Source organism: Hyperolius riggenbachi, chromosome 3 (genome assembly GCF_040937935.1).
Source record: "Hyperolius riggenbachi isolate aHypRig1 chromosome 3, aHypRig1.pri, whole genome shotgun sequence".
In the NCBI taxonomy this organism is placed as follows: domain Eukaryota; kingdom Metazoa; phylum Chordata; class Amphibia; order Anura; family Hyperoliidae; genus Hyperolius; species Hyperolius riggenbachi.
In genome coordinates, this window is record NC_090648.1 from 251,755,869 (window position 1) to 251,772,085 (window position 16,217).

The following is a 16,217-nucleotide window of genomic DNA, read 5'->3' on the forward strand; positions in this document are numbered from 1 at the left end:
GTGCAGCAGCAGTGATATAACAATGGAGGTAAATACAATGCTTAACATACAGATAACAGGCAAACAGAAAATGTATGACACTTTTACCAGACGTGTTAAATTAAATGATGTCAATAATGTTTTTTTATTTGCAATTTTTTTTTATTTTTCTCATTAGGGTTTTGTTAAATATTGTTTGCAAATGTGGGTGGTGCATTTGTGAGCAACGACTTAATGCTGCAGTTCTGCTCTGCACACAGACTTTGGTCCTCAGGGGCTCTGTGGCAGTTTTGGTGTGCAATTTTTTTGAATCAGGGGATTACTGGTTACATAATGACATGCACCGGGTCATGGAGGAGAGGCACGGGCACCTATGTGAGGATTAAGTCATGGCAATGATGGCAGCACTCACCTGCTAAATTGCAAGGAAGGCTGATGTGTACATGTATTTACAATATGTATGATATTGTGCAACATCATATGTGACAAGGGTGTGAAAAAGAACAGAGACCATCGTCACAGCCAGCCCAGTTTCTATGTAGGCGAGGTGGGTGTCCGCCCGGGGTGCAGTGAGGAAGGGGGGAAGCAGCGGTTAGACAGGGATTCACCCAAGGGGAGGTAATCCCAACTCCTCCCTCCCGCTCCTTGTCCCCCCTCCGAGCTCTTTCCTCCATTGCAGGAATTTATGGGCAGTGGTAGCATTCTTTTACTAACCTTCTGGGCTCCATACAAAGATCACATGCCGCTGGGCTGGTCTGTCTCCACCGCCGCACTACTTCCTGACTAGCGGAAGTAGTGCGGTGCTGAAGACAGACAAGCCCGGTGGCATGTGATCTTCACATGGAGCCCGGTGGGTGAGTAAAAGGCTGCTACCACTGCCTATTTATTCATGCAATGGAGGAGGTGCACAAAGAGTGGCCGAAGAAGTCGGGCCCCCCTATCTGCAGGTGAGTCCCTGTGTGGCTGCTGCTCCCCCCTGCACCTATACCTGGCTAACCTATACTGGAGGCACCTATACCTGGCTACTCTATACTGGGGACACCTATACTTGGATAACCTATACTGGGGGCACCTTTACACCCTTTCCCTGGGAGCAATTTAGCCTAGAAATTGCCCTTGTCACAGCTTTGCTTTCACATTTCCTCCTTTTTTAAACAGCAACATTTTATTACTTATGTATTATTTTGTCAGCAATCATTGCATTTGACTTTTATAAACAAGAATTTATTTCCCCATTAACTACAGCTGTGCTTGGATTCAGGACCTTCTGAATCCCCCAAGGTTTGGTTGCACTGTGCACAAACCAAATGGAAAAATATCAATTTAAGTTGTTTAGATTACACCACTAGCAGGTGAGAGAAGAGCCGAGGTATGCATGTAGTAAAGTACAGGACATCTCAGTGTAGTTACCTGTATAAAGAAGAGTTCAAGGGCTTTGATTAATTAACTAAATAATGTAAGGCATGCTGTGATATATTGCTGATGTGTTTTGAAATGGAAAGAAATCAAGGAAACCTCTGTTGGAAGTCTTCTGAAATTGACTTTACGGTGTGGATGTTATTGATTTCTTTTAGTTTTTAGACTTTTTCTCTTCCTGTATCTATTTGTCTGTTGAGCTGAACAGTATCTGTATAATCAACCCATCAACAGAATGAACATTCACAAAAGAGGACTTTATTAATGCACTCATTCTGCGGTCCGTTATTCAGGACCAACTTCTATTCATGTCAAAAGTTTACTATTGCCATGAAAAGCGTGTGACACAAAGTAGAAAAATGGTCTTTATCCTTAAATGAAACAATAGCTTCTCTTCACTTGTTTTCCACGACTGCTGACAAGGCCCAATGTTTTCCCTTAGACAGGAAGCTGCTGTAGATTGATAGCAGTAAGAATTAAAACCTGGAACAAAAGCACAATACATCAATACAATCTTGTGTTTGGTAATGAACATGCATCTGAAAACAGATAATTTGTGTAACAGGCTAATCACATTAAACCTGCTGACAGTGCATGTTTCATAACTCTGATGTTTCTCCTGTTACAGGGTAGACGTACTATCAAGGTCAAAACAACCCTAAAGTGCTGCTGTTAGATTATTTCTTTGGCGCTAAAGAAATTAAAGGAAATCTGAAGTGAGAAGATTTCAGTATCTTTTTAAATGTAGATCAGGTGTTCTGACTCTGCTTGCTCGATACTTGCTGTAGTTGCAGAACGTAGATACTACTTGTGCCTCTTAAGTCTCAAATTCAGCATAACAGCAATGTAACTGGCAATTTTAAAAAAAAGTTCATACTCTTCCATATTCCTCCTCTATACTAAATTTAGTCAGCCTACATGATCATTAATTATTGTTCTGACTCACAACTTGTGTTATGCCTACTCAGGTTAGGTAAGTTGTATGTACAGTCCTATGGAGAGGACAGGGGTTAAAGAAAAACAAAGTTCCCTGCTGGGCAAAGGAAAAAATATAGTTGGTTTAAAATGTCACAAATAAAAGAATTGTAGCGAGGAGGAAGGGCACACACTGGGTAGCAAAAATTGGCTCTAGATTACGGTACCTACACTACACAATACATACATTGCGCAGAAAAAGTGGGATCAGCGCATCACCAGGCCGCCTCTGGATGGCCTCAGCTCAGAGATGCGCTGAGCCCCCCCAGGAACTACAAAACGCACCTTGAACCCAAACAGAGGCTCTGCATATACACCAAAGAAAACTATCAAGTGGGAGCAGCTGACCAGAATTAAATCAAACATAGCAAAGAAATGAACAGCGCTACTTAAAAACAGATGAGTGCTTACCTGCAAAAAAAGTGCACACCCCACTCATGGGATTCAAATACACAATGAGCATACAATACATACATTGGGCTTGGCTCACTAAGACAAATTGCATGCCTTATCCGAGTTAACACGCCTTATCAGAGATAACATGCCTTATCAAATGTAACACACCTTATCAGAGTAGCATAGCAAGCACTACGAACTTATGCCTGCTAATTGGCAATCCACTCATCCTGCCCTGAGCCCCTGCGGGTTCGTAGCTCTCGCTATGGTACTCTGATAAGGCATGTTAACTTTGATAAGGTGTGTTATCTCTGATAAGGCGTGTTAACTCGGATAAGGCATGCTATTTGTCTTAGTGAATTAAGCCCATAGATTTGACTATTGTAGGTATTAGATTGTGAGCCCCTCTGAGGGACAGTTAAGTGACAATATACTCTGTACAGCACTTCGAAAGATGTCGGCATTATATAAATACTAAATAATTATAATAATAACACTAGTGATTAAGGAATGTGTAGGTAAAGGGAACAGAGTGCACTGGGTGTATGAGCTCTCACAATGTGATTACAAAGCTTACAAAGCAGGAAGTGTATAGAGTATCCAAAGATTCAGGTAGATGCTTGGCTGATGGAGTCTGTATGACAGTTACATCATCAGTGTAAGAGGTAGCAGAGTGCCAGGGACAAAGATGGACTCCAGAAAATGTAAGGAACCTCATACAACCTTCTACTGTATGTACTTTAGAGCAAATACGTTTTTGATTGTCAAGCACTAGGAATGGGTACATTTATGGAAAAAATAATTAAATGTGATTACAAAAATCCCAAATATTTGCAGGGCATGTGCACTGAACCTCATACAGACTACTGTGTGTCCTAAGACAATTACTTGACTATAAAAATGTTATCAAAGTATTGTAAAGCATGTACTTTAGTCATGTGTGAACTGTTGAAAAAATAATCTAATGTCCAAATCGTAATTATGTATGGCCATAATTGCAAAAATGTCTGCAAAGTTTTGTGTAATCATAATTAGAAGATTCCAACCATCACTATTACAAATAGAGCATATTTTATTATTAAAAGGTAAAATAAAATAAATCTATAGGTGTAGTCAACAGTACTTGATGTAAAGTAAAATATATGGAAGCAGTATATTCATATGCTTGGTGATTATCCTCTTTTGGTCCCCATAAAGTATTATGGCACATTGACACATGTCAGGGCCCTGTTAATCTTGGCACCAGTGTTTGGTGTGGGAGTTCTTAAATGATCCTGGGTCTTCACTAGAGCACCTAACAAGAGATGCTGAGCCATCACCCTAGGTGGATGATGGACTACTTTGCTTCCTGCTGTCCAACAGGTCACAAATCTGAGATTGCCCCTCACTAGTGATGGAAACAACTGGAGGGTGAACCCATTAGTGTGAGAAAGGATAACAAGTTGTAAGTCTGGCTAAGTGGACTGGAAGGCTGGACTGGCAGGAAGGAAAGACTGACAGGAAGCAAAGACTGGTAGGTTGGACTGGAAGGAAGGACAATTGGACAGACAGGGATAAAAGACTGTCTGGACTGACAGAAGAAAAGGACTGGCAGGACATACAGGAGGGAAGCACTGGCAGAATGGGCAGCAGGGAAGGACTGGCAGGACTGACTGAAGACAAGGACTGGCAGAACATACTGGAGGCAGGGGCTGGCAGGGTGGCCTGGAGGAAAGGACTGACAGAGCAGAATGGAAAGGACTGGCAGGGTGGACTGAACCAGCTGAGCTGACAGTCCTGAGACTGACAGGTGACAGGACTGACTGATTTCATAGGCCTCAGACTGACAGGCAACAACACTAACTGGACTGGTGCCCTTTAATGACAAGCAACGTGCCGTAGCTGCTATGATAAAAAAGCACTGGGTTCTGTTTGGCTTGGGTTTGTAGTTTGCAGTTCCATGTGTTCTTTTTTCCCAGGGGTTGTTGTGGTGGGGTGGTGCAGATTGTCCACCAGGTGGAGGAAGTGCTGGGAGGGGGCCTGTCTGCTCCCCCCTCACCCCACAATTGGTATGTTTGCTCACAGGACATGCTTTTTGCATTTGCAGCTGGGTACAATCCACAAAGATAAGGAAACTAAGTTGGGGGGGGGGGGGGGGCAACATGGATGGTCCCCACTGGACATCCGCCATTTCCGGAGGTGTGTGTCATCTGCTTTTCTCCCCCCCCCCCTCCGAGGGTCGGGACAGTCACATTGCTCTTAGTCAGGTTCCCTGGGGGGTGTCAGCTCACACCCCACTTTTTGAGGCCTACATGCGGCACCCATGTTGAGATGCAAAGTATTTTGTTTGGGCTAACTCCTGCAGGATACAGCAGTGAGGTCGTTTTGGATCCTGCATATTCTGGCAAGCAGATGCAATATGCAGATGCTATGCCATTTTAATTAGTTGATAGACATGAGGCAGCCAGTATATATGTCAGGTCAGGTGATGTCTGGTCTGAGCACACACCTCTTTTTGTTTTGTAGTTTGCAGGGTTTAAATAATCCTGGCCTTTGTGCCAATGCTCCAATTTGGTCCCCTGCCTTGCATGCAAGAGGCTGCAGGTACTTCCTAGGAGCATGCCATGTCAGGGAGCATAAGGTAGACAACACACCCTTGGGGCTGGCCTTTGGGAACCGTATCAGTGGATGACATGGAAGAAGATGGACCTGCTGCTGGATCCAGGGAGGGATGAGTGTGACAATACTCTTGTTGGCCTCCCCAGCTTTGTTAATAATATAAGACACCAATGTCATTATCATGCAATTTTATGTATTTGATTAAAGTACTGTATTACAATATTATGGACCTAAAAAAAAATCAGCTCCTACTACATAGGAGCCAGTCTCTCTCTCTCTCTCTCTCTCTCTCTCTCTCTCTCTCTCTCTCTCTCTCTCTCTCTCTCTCTCTCTCTCTCTGTACATCAGTCTCTCTCTGTGTACACACACACACACATATATATATATATATATATATATATATATTTGTATGTGTGTGTATGTCAGCTAAACGTATTAATGTATGTTCAGTATTTTAGAATAAAAAATATTTAGAGAATATGAAAATGCATGAGGAATGAATTAATTATACATTTATCTAAATATTAATTTGGCTCATGGGTGTCAATCTCATTTAGTTTGTAGGCACACATTAATAATTTAATGAATTTTATCAACTTATTTGCATTTTCATTTGAATATTTGTTTAAGATGATGGAATTACATCTTTTTTTTTTGAAGAAATAAGTCTGATGAATGAAAATATTTTCATATCTTGATCCTTAATTCAGGGAAAATTGATTTCAAGGGAATTTAAAGAAATTATTTGTATTGTAATAGTTATTTAGTTTCTACGGGGTGTACTCACAACAGACTGGTAATATTTTTGTGCACAGACAACGCAGTAAAGTAACAATAGCCACCGCTTCAATCAAGGCCTGTATCCACTGTGTGATTTTCAGTTATATTTCAGATGACTGGTGATTTTTTTTGGAGTGACAAGTGTTAATTTCCACAATCTTGCGACGTGGGTACAGGCACGCGACTAGGTGAACGACGCTTTACAGCGTGTGGCGATAATGATCATCACGATGAATCAGATCTTTAAGATCCCTGATGACTCCCATGCAAAGTTTGAACTCCTATTCGTACCCTTCGCGTGCCATTGTGTATTACCGTAGGAAGCACAATAGCTCGGGAGGTGTCGCTGTGATGTTCCCCGATCCATCGTCAGGTGAGTATTTAGCTTTACTCCATAAAATCTGATTGAACACACACACACACGCACACACGGACACACACACACTATATATATATTATACATGTGCATGAAAATCATATGCATAGGATTCATTATATCTAGAAGGTTCATTTAACAAGATTATGATAAAATCCTGTATACATTGTGTTAGATTAAAAAATAAAGAAGCCCCCATCAACCCATAACCCATAAAGCTCTACTTTACAAGCCAATCACATACAGTCCCTCTTTTTCAGAGTGGGTATAAAGAGTAGGACATAGTTGTTAGGGTTATTGCTGGGATTCTAGAAGATCTTGTTTCATCTGTGGCTAAATAACTCAATATTTTTGCAAAAATATAATGGACTTTCGCAAGATACACACGTTTACAAAAATGAGAATGTTTCTTGAAAACATGTTTTTTTTCCTGCCTATTTACTTCAGTGCATTGGTGATGGTGAACATGTGTTTTGGAAAGCATGCCCATACATTTTTGTGAATTTTCTCATCTTTATTCTTTGTGTTTTCTCAAACTCCTTAACTTCAATGCATTTGGTAAAAATGCTTTTTCATGTCCATATATTTTTGCAAATATTCTCATTGGTAAATGCAAAAATGTTGTGAAAATTATGGTGAGCTGAAATTGGCCATATTCCCTCATCACCAGCACAGGGTTCAATTTGTAAAACCTCTATTATGCCAATTAATATAATGTTTTGTATCGTTATCAATTGTCCTTCCATTCATAAAAAGTAAAATGAAATAATCTAACAGCTATTTGTTTATAGATTTATTACTTATCTGTGATCGTCAGGACCAGTGTTTGTGACAAGGCACTTGCTGATCTGTGGATTCCATAGATATGGATGGAGATGTACAGAGGAGTGTTTAAAGAGAACCCGAGGTGGGTTTGATAAATCATATTAGGATACTGAGGCACGTTTTGTATACAATGACCAGCTTCTGTGTCCTTCCAGCGTTCATCTAGCCCTACCCCCCCAGGCTCTGCTGTCCCCCATTAAAAAAGGGCCAGGCTAGCGACACGCAGATTGTTGCTAGCCTATTATTTACCTCTGCCTGCCATTCAGCGCTGCTCCCCGCCTTCTGTATAGCGCACCTCCCCGCCTGTGTCCTTTCCCACCCTGCCTCCGTAAGCCAAGTGGTGGAAGCGTACAGAGGCGGGGAAGGAAAGGACACAGACAGGGAGCCGCGCTATACAGGAGGCGGGGGAGTGACAGGCAGAGGTAAATATCAGGCTAGCAACAATCTGCGTGCTGCTAGCCTGACACCTTTTTTTAATGGGGACAGCAGAGCCTGGGAGTGGGGGGGGAGGGGGGGGGGGCTGGAGGAACGCTGGGAGGACACAGAGGCTAGTCATTGTATACAGAATGTGCCTCTGTGTCCTAATATGATTTATCAAACGAGCCTCGGTTTCTCGTTAATGTTTTCTGTGGGGACTGCACTGTACTCTCAGAAAATCTCCAGAGTGCACAGGGAAACCTTTCTGAATTCTCCATGTAATAAAAACAGAGATATGGTAGTTCACTGTCACATGCTGATGTTAATATGACTGAAGTACTATTTCTTTGTTTTGGTCAGTACTGAGTAAAGCAACCCAGGGCAATTCTGCTTGCGGTTTTAAATGTATATTTAGCATGATTTTTTAGTTAATAGGCTGCACACTCCATTATACTATGGAAAACATGCACTGGAAACAGGGAGAATCATACAGCAGTGCTGAACTGGTCAGCACTAGTCCTACTGTATGAGTTTTAATTTTGACCAGTTTCAAAAGATGTTTTAATGATTACATAGAAATATACAGTGTGCAACGTTTGATTACCTGGGTGTTTCATTTTGTCTTTAATAGGGCTTTAACTTTCATTAGCCATTAATCCCCACTTCGCCAACACTACACTTGGCCTTCACACTAACCCAGCACTGGCCCTAACTTTTCAAATCACTGTATCACCAACATTAACCCTTAATCCCTTTACACACAATCACCATTGTTACTTTGGGGGGGGGGGGGGCTGCATGGGTGTGATGTCTTGCCGGAGCCTGTTGAGTGTACAGTCCAATGCTCTCAGCTGGCATTCCGCTGAAGCAATCCACAGGGTTGCCCACTGCCCAAGTGGCCCCGTGGGGTTGTTTGGCTACTTTGCAGAGGTGATCATTATCAGCTACCTTGGTTTCATCTATCATGTGAACACAGTTATAGAACAATGCCTAACCTTATTGTTTGACCCCAACTATTACTAAAATTTATTTTGTTTGATACTTGTGCCTGAAGCCCTAAACAGTTACACAGGAAGGTCATCTTAAAATACAGTGGGAACAAGGGTAAGAGAAGCAGGAGGCTTCCTGCAGCACCCGAAGGACAAAACAATCATCTAAAAAACTCTACCATGTCAGATTCCTTTGTTTTATTGACTGTTAGTGGTGAGGGTTAACATGCTGCACTTTTGACTATACTTTAATTCTTCGTGAAATTCTGTGGCCCAGCAGTGCAGTGGAACAGGGGCATAATGATGCAAGTATATTCCAGTATTGCTTGGATTTTACTTTAAGTTATTAATGTCAATAATAGTACACTAACTATAACTTACATATATATGAGCAGTTTGTTAATACTACATTTTTTTTCATGCAGAAAAGCTTAACAAAAGGAACAGAAGGGCATTGATAAATAACTTTCCAAAACACTAAGCATGAAAGCATGTGCATAAGCAAGATCGAATAAATATAGGCTTTCTGTGAGAGAATGCGGAAAAGCCGCCGCGTGTGCTACGGAGGAGGTGGCTGATTCCGCGTCCAATGCGGTGGTTTGCACGCGGAAGCGTGTGCCTGGTAGCAGGGCAGAACGCGGAAAAGCCGCCGCATGCAACAACAGTAAGGCGGCTGGTTCCGCATCCAGCGCGGCGGTTTGCACGCGGCAGCGTGTGTCTGGTGTGGCTGAGTCTGTTAGTGCACACAGGTTTAGGAATACGCGCGCGCGTGCTGAGAGGCAGAATTCTTATACTGGGCAGAGAGAGTCAGCTGATCACGCCGATCAGCTGACTCCAGAGCAGGATACTATTGATTGATCAATTAGGGTGGTGCTGGAGAGCACTACTCCATATATAGTTACTGCTGGCCAGTTGCAAGTTGTCTGCCGTTGCAAACACTACGTGGAAGCACTCAGACCTTAGTCAGATCCTACAGTGTGTTTGAACCAGGAGGACCTGGGAATTCACACTGAGCCAGATTCTTTTACTGTTATTCTGTTTATGCTTAAGATAGTTCCAGGGTGCTGAGACCATGGACCTCGCACCCAGATTAGGGAACTGTATTATCATTTGTGTTATACTCCAGACTAGATCCAGGGTGCTGAGACTACGGACCTCGCACCCAGACTAGGGAACTGTATTATCATTTGTGTTATACATCAAACTAGTTCCAGGGTGCTGAGACCACGGACCTTGCACCCAAGATTAGGGAAATTGTGTGATCATTTTGTTATACATCAGCCTAGTTCCAGGGTGGAGAGACCACGGACCTCACACCCAGACCAGACATTGTTTGATATCTGTTATGACTTATTGCTTTCTTGACTACTCCTCTGTCCTCTGATTCAGTACCTCGCATATCTGATACTCCGTTGCCAGACCCTGCTTCCCTTGGATACCGAATCAGCCTTCTTTCTTTGTACTTTATCTGTCCGTCAGGGGCGTAACTAGAAATCACTGGGCCCCCCTGCGAATATTTGGATGGGGCCCCCCCATAGGTGCCAAATAATCTTAATGGGGCAGCATTTCACTGTAAATTAATTGTAAAGTGGGCAGCATTTTACCAGACAATTGTAATGTGGGCCAGAAAATCGTAATGTGGGCAGAGTTCACCAGAAAATCGTAATGTGGGGCTTTAGAAAATCATAATGTGGGCAGAGTTCACCAGAAAATCGTAATGTGGGCAGAGTTCGCCAGAAAATCGTAATGTGGGCACCAGTCACCAGAAAATTGTAACGTGAGCAGCAGTCACCAGAAAATTGTAACGTGGACAGCATTCACCAGACAATCGTAATGTGGGCAGCGTTCACCAGAATATCGTAATGTGGGACAGAAAATCGTAATGTGGGCAGAGTTCACCAGAAAATCGTAATGTGGGCAGCGTTCACCAGAAAATTGTAACATGGACAGCATTCACCAGACAATCGTAACGTGGGCAGTGTTCACCGGAAAATCGTAATGTGGGCAGCAGACACCTGAAAATCGCAATGTGGGCAGCAGACACCTGAAAATCGTAATGTGGGCAGCAGACGCCTAAAAATCGTAATGTGGGCAGCAGACACCTGAAAATCGTAATGTGGGCAGCAGACACCTGAAAATCGCAATGTGGGCAGCAGTGACCAGAAAATCGCAATGTGGGCAGCAGTGACCAGAAAATCGTAATGTGGGCAGCAGACACCAGAAAATCGTAATGTGGGCAGCAGACACCAGAAAATCGCAATGTGGGCAGCAGACACCAGAAAATCATAATGTGGGCAGCAGGCACCTGAAAATCGTAATGTGGGCAGCAGACACCAGAAAATCATAATATGGGCAGCAGACACCTGAAAATCGTAATGTGGGCAGCTGACACCAGAAAATCGCAATGTGGGCAGCAGTGACCAGAAAATCGCAATGAGGGCAGCAGTGACCAGAAAATCGTAATGTGGGCAGCAGACACCAGAAAATCGCAATGCGGGCAGCAGACACCAGAAAATCGCAATGTGGGCAGCAGACACCAGAAAATTGTAATGTGGGCAGCAGACACCAGAAAATTGTAATGTGGGCAGCAGACACCAGAAAATCATAATGTGGGCAGCAGACACCTGAAAATCGTAATGTGGGCAGCAGACACCAGAAAATCGCAATGTGGGCAGCAGTGACCAGAAAATCGCAATGAGGGCAGCAGTGACCAGAAAATCGTAATGTGGGCAGCAGACACCAGAAAATCGTAATGTGGGCAGCAGACACCAGAAAATCCTAATGTGGGCAGCAGTCACCAGAAAATCGCAATGTGGGCAGCAGACACCTGAAAATCACAATGTAGGCAGCAGACACTAGAAAAAAAAATGCACCTGTGAAAAAAAAACAATTCACTTACCTGACAGAAGTCTTCTCCTCTCCCGGCATCTGGCTCGCAGCTCCCCGAGTCCTCCTGCAGCACATCTCCCGCGCTGACAGGCAGAGTGCAGGGCTACGGCAAGATGGCTGCCGAAGCCCTGTACTAGAGACACAAATAGTCTCCAGTGCAGGACTTCTTCGGCGGCCATCTTGCCGTAGCCCTGCTCTGCCTGCCGGAGACTATGTAGGCTGCTGGAGCGTGGCTGCGGGGAATGAACTATTAGGAGCTGCGGCCAGTTGAGCACCTTGCTGGGGGGTCCAGAGCAGCGCTCCCCCCACGCACACAATGAGCGGGCCCCAGAGCAGCCCCGGGCGCCCCTGCGGCTGAGGGGGTCGCATCCCCGGTAGGTACGCCGGTGCTGTCCGTGTGTTACCGACCAGGCGTGTCCGACCTCGAGAGCTATCTCTCCCCTTAAGTGATAGTCTCCAGATCAGTTAGTGACACCCACCTTCAGGTGTCACTCCCTCTCTGGCCCTTCCTGTCTCCAGCCTGACTCCACCCCTTGGAGACTCTCAGGCTGCTGGAAGGTTCCTGTGCTCTCAGAGCAGTGTTCCTTTACTGCCTAATATCACCTGCCTAGCAGGTGCATTACTCAAAGTACTACTGTTACACCAAACACTTACATACCCTTAGGTGTCCAGAGGTTAGTAATATATCTGTATTATCGGTGATTCTGCAGATCATCAATAATCAGGTATATATCTGCATTCTTGGTGATACTGCAGATCACCAATAATCAGATTCTCTCTGCGTGCTGACACCAATCGTTACACTTTCTATGTGGAATATAGAATTGCACTTTAATACAACTTGCATTTCTGTGTGTGCAGAAAAAATAGTAATCTTGTAATTTATAGGAAACCAATGCCAGCGAAATAAGTGCTGTAACTATGATGCAAAATATGGATACTGTGAATGACTTCAAACCGGTGGGCATTCCAACACTGCCATGAAAATACATTGCAGATTTGAAGTAATTATTGTAGATATGTGACAGTAGTCCACTTCATATTATATAGTCATAACAAAAATTATATCGTCATAACAAAAAGAATGTATACATTTTTTCAGGTCCTGTGTGTCAGGGCAAAATACAAAAAAATTATCTGGTCTTTGGCTTGTTTTGAAATTAGATATGTTTTAAAATTAGGTAACTACAACCACATAGGAACAGCAACACATGAGCAACGCCATGCCATTATTTATTTAACAAAGACTAGGGTGATATAATGGTGATATAAGATTTTACTGTGGGCAACCATTGACTAAATCATTTATTAATGAATATTGTAAAAATTAGCAGTTGTGAGCTTAACCTATTTTAGTTCCTGGATATAGAAACTACGTCCAGGAACCATACGTGCTCCCGCGGCCGATCGTGCTCGTGGTCCGCGGTTCGTTAGCCAGGCAATCAGTGAATCGGGCTATGGTGCCCAATCACTGATTCCTCTCCCCCGCTGAAAAAGCGACAGCTTCTCTTGGAAGCTTCGCTTTTTCTGGCTGTTGCCTCCCCCATGCGTCACTCTAAGCGTATGTTACACTTAGAGTGATGTCATGTAAACAAACTCATGGCCGCCATCTTGTGGCCAAAAAGTAAAACTACAACTAAAAGTAAAAAAAATAAAACTCAAGACACATTTACATTATAAAACTATTCTTTACATCCCACCCTCCCAAAAATATCCAAATAAAATGTTTAATATAAAAAAAAAGCATTAAAAAGAAAAAAAAACATGTAAATATTTACCTAAGGGTCTAAACTTTTTAAATATCAATGTAAAGATGAAATATTTCTATATTTTTTTTTTTAAAACTTGTAAATAGTGATAGATGCAAAACGGAAAAAATGCACCTTTATTTCCAAATAAAATATTGTAGCCATATATTGTGATAGGGACATAATTTTAATGGTGTAATAACCGGGACATATGGGCAAATACAATACGTGAGTTTTAATTATGGAGGCATGTATTCTTTTAAAACTATAATGGCTGAAAACTGAGAAATAATGAATTTTTTCCATTTTTTTCTTATTCTTCCTGTTAAAATGCATTTACAGTAAAGTGGCTCTTAGCAAAATGTACCCCCCAAAGAAAGCCTAATTGGTGGCGGAAAAAACAAGATATAGATCAGTTTATTGTGATAAGTAGTGATAAAGTTATAGGCTAATCAATGGGAGGTGAACATTGCTCAAATGAAAACGACGGAATGCGAATGGGTTAAATTTTCTCCAAAGTAGTAAAATATACATTTTCAAAGTCAGCACTTTTTTTTTCAAAAGGTACATTTTGCAAATGTAGTCGCAAAATTCAATCTCATTCAGTTTTTTTTTTATGTATTTACTGTATAACAAAGATTTTAACACTGTATTTTAAGTCATGATTTTTTTAAATTTCATGATAGTGCCCCTAATTGGTGCCTGAAATAACACGTAACGCTATGATTGATTAACCAACTGCCAGTAAAATTGCTGTAAATAGTTGTCTGCACATGGACATAATGGCAATTTTACCCATATTTATGCAAGTGACATAGCGCTGGTTAGGCACATAGCGCCAATCACATTGTATAAGTAATGTGCATGGTGCTTCTATAACATGAGCTATGCAAGTAGCATAATGTATAGTTTATGAGCTGCTGGTTCATACTAGTTCTGATTAACCACCACAGATTTCCATTTCCTGCATAAAGGAAATTTGCAATTCTTACCTAACTCTACTGTTCCCTTGTCTGCTATTATATAGGCAAGCACCATTGCTGCTGACACTGGACACTGGATTTACTTTCAAAAGCTGGGATCATGTTTGGGTTTATACATGTGTGTACACCAGATTTGGGGCAGTTTTTGTTATAACAGTTAAACTCTTGCTACCTAGAGTTGAGTAAACTTGTTCAATTACCTGTTTAGCTCCTCCTTTGGAAATTATGAAATTACCCAGTAGATCACTACATTTTGTTTTTACTAGTCCACACAAACTCTGCCTTTTGCCATTTGGGACGTACTTGTGTTTATCCTCCTATGGTTTCAACATTTCTCATATACTGACAAGACAAGAAATCCATATGGAGCAAACATGCTTGAAAGGTTGCAGGTGTTGAAAGCAATTACATTTCTTCCTTCTATGTAAGAAGTCCTTTTGGGATTGGAAACTGCCACATATGATATCCGTACTTGTGAATGCATCCAAAAACCACTGGTGTTTAAGGAGCTGCAGAGAGTTATTTCAACCATAAGTGCCATTAATTCTAACATGCTGATCATAGTGACGTCACTAGATTTCATGCGCAGAGATCCAGCACTATTTGGATGGGAATCTGGTTAATATATATCTATGAATTTTATATTTTGGATGAACCTTGTTAAAAATAACTTGTAATAATACAAAAATATACTGAAATGTTTTATTTTATCTTTATATCTAATTGTTCCAATAGGTGAAGGTTGTCATCTATCCAGTTTGTAGTATACCCAAAGAATCTGTTACATAGCTTCACATGGGAGCCAACTGTGGCTCAGATCATCAGATCCTAATTGCAAAATGTAGAATGAAACTAAAGACAGCATGAAAAAACCTGTAGACCAACATTGATCTTAACAATATTTACAGAAGGGGTGAAGAATTGCTTCATTGGATAAGGTCTGGTAGACAGAAAGCCTGAGGAACTATGGCAAGAAGTATGTGATATTGTCCAAGAAGTTGCAACAGATCCCAAAAGCTAGATAAATTAAGACGGCACAATGGTTGTCTACTGTGGCTTTAAAGGTTGCTGAGGAAAAGAGGGAAGCAAAAGCCAATGGAGAAAAACATAGAAATGGTTCCAGAGAATACGCACAGAGATAAGAAAGCATATCTGCAAACAAAACAGCCAATTTAATGGGAAAGACCAGAGATCTTTTTAGGCAGATTGGAACCTTCTATGGAAAGATGGGAATGGTAAAAGACAAAAATGGAAAAGATCTGAAAGAAGCAGAACATGTCAAGAAAAGGCGACACAAATATATAGAACAGATTTATAAGAAGGACAAAGGTTACATGAGGATGCTGTTGGCAGTTTGCAATCAAATATGGAAAACACAAGAGTGGCTGCTGGATTGGAAAAGGTCAGTTTGCATTCCAACCCCCCCCCCCCCCCCCCAAAAAAAAGACAATACCATAGATTGCTCAAATTATTGAACAATTGCACTTATGTCACATTCTAGCAAGTGAATGCTCAAAACTCTGCAAGGCAGAAAAATAAGGAGTCAATCAAAGTGTTCAAATATTTACACACACATTTTCCACAGTATAGAAGTATGGGATCTGAACTTTGACAGGGGATCCATAAGAGCCCTCAGAAAGGAGCGGTCCAAATGGGAACTTTTGTTAATCTCTGTTCTTATGTCGCTATATAAAAGCATGCAGGATTATTTTGCATGAAGAAAAAACGTATGCAAGCTTCAAACTGAAATGGAAAAGAAAGGTTTAATTTGATAAATCTTAACTCAGATTATGCATCAGTGATAAATGTGATATATGTATTGAGGAAAACGAAAAGATGCTGGAAT

General features: G+C 41.8%; 1 long non-coding RNA gene across 2 annotated transcripts in view; it reads right to left on the bottom strand.

The window, feature by feature from the left end:
* Positions 1–1,680: 1,680 nt before the first annotated feature.
* Positions 1,681–16,217, bottom strand: part of LOC137563560 (uncharacterized) — a 130,842-nt gene continuing 116,305 nt past the window's right edge. For both annotated transcript variants that reach the window (XR_011030379.1, XR_011030378.1), the window contains one exon: positions 1,681–1,878. This is a non-coding gene — a long non-coding RNA (uncharacterized lncRNA). The remainder of the gene's footprint in view (positions 1,879–16,217) is intronic.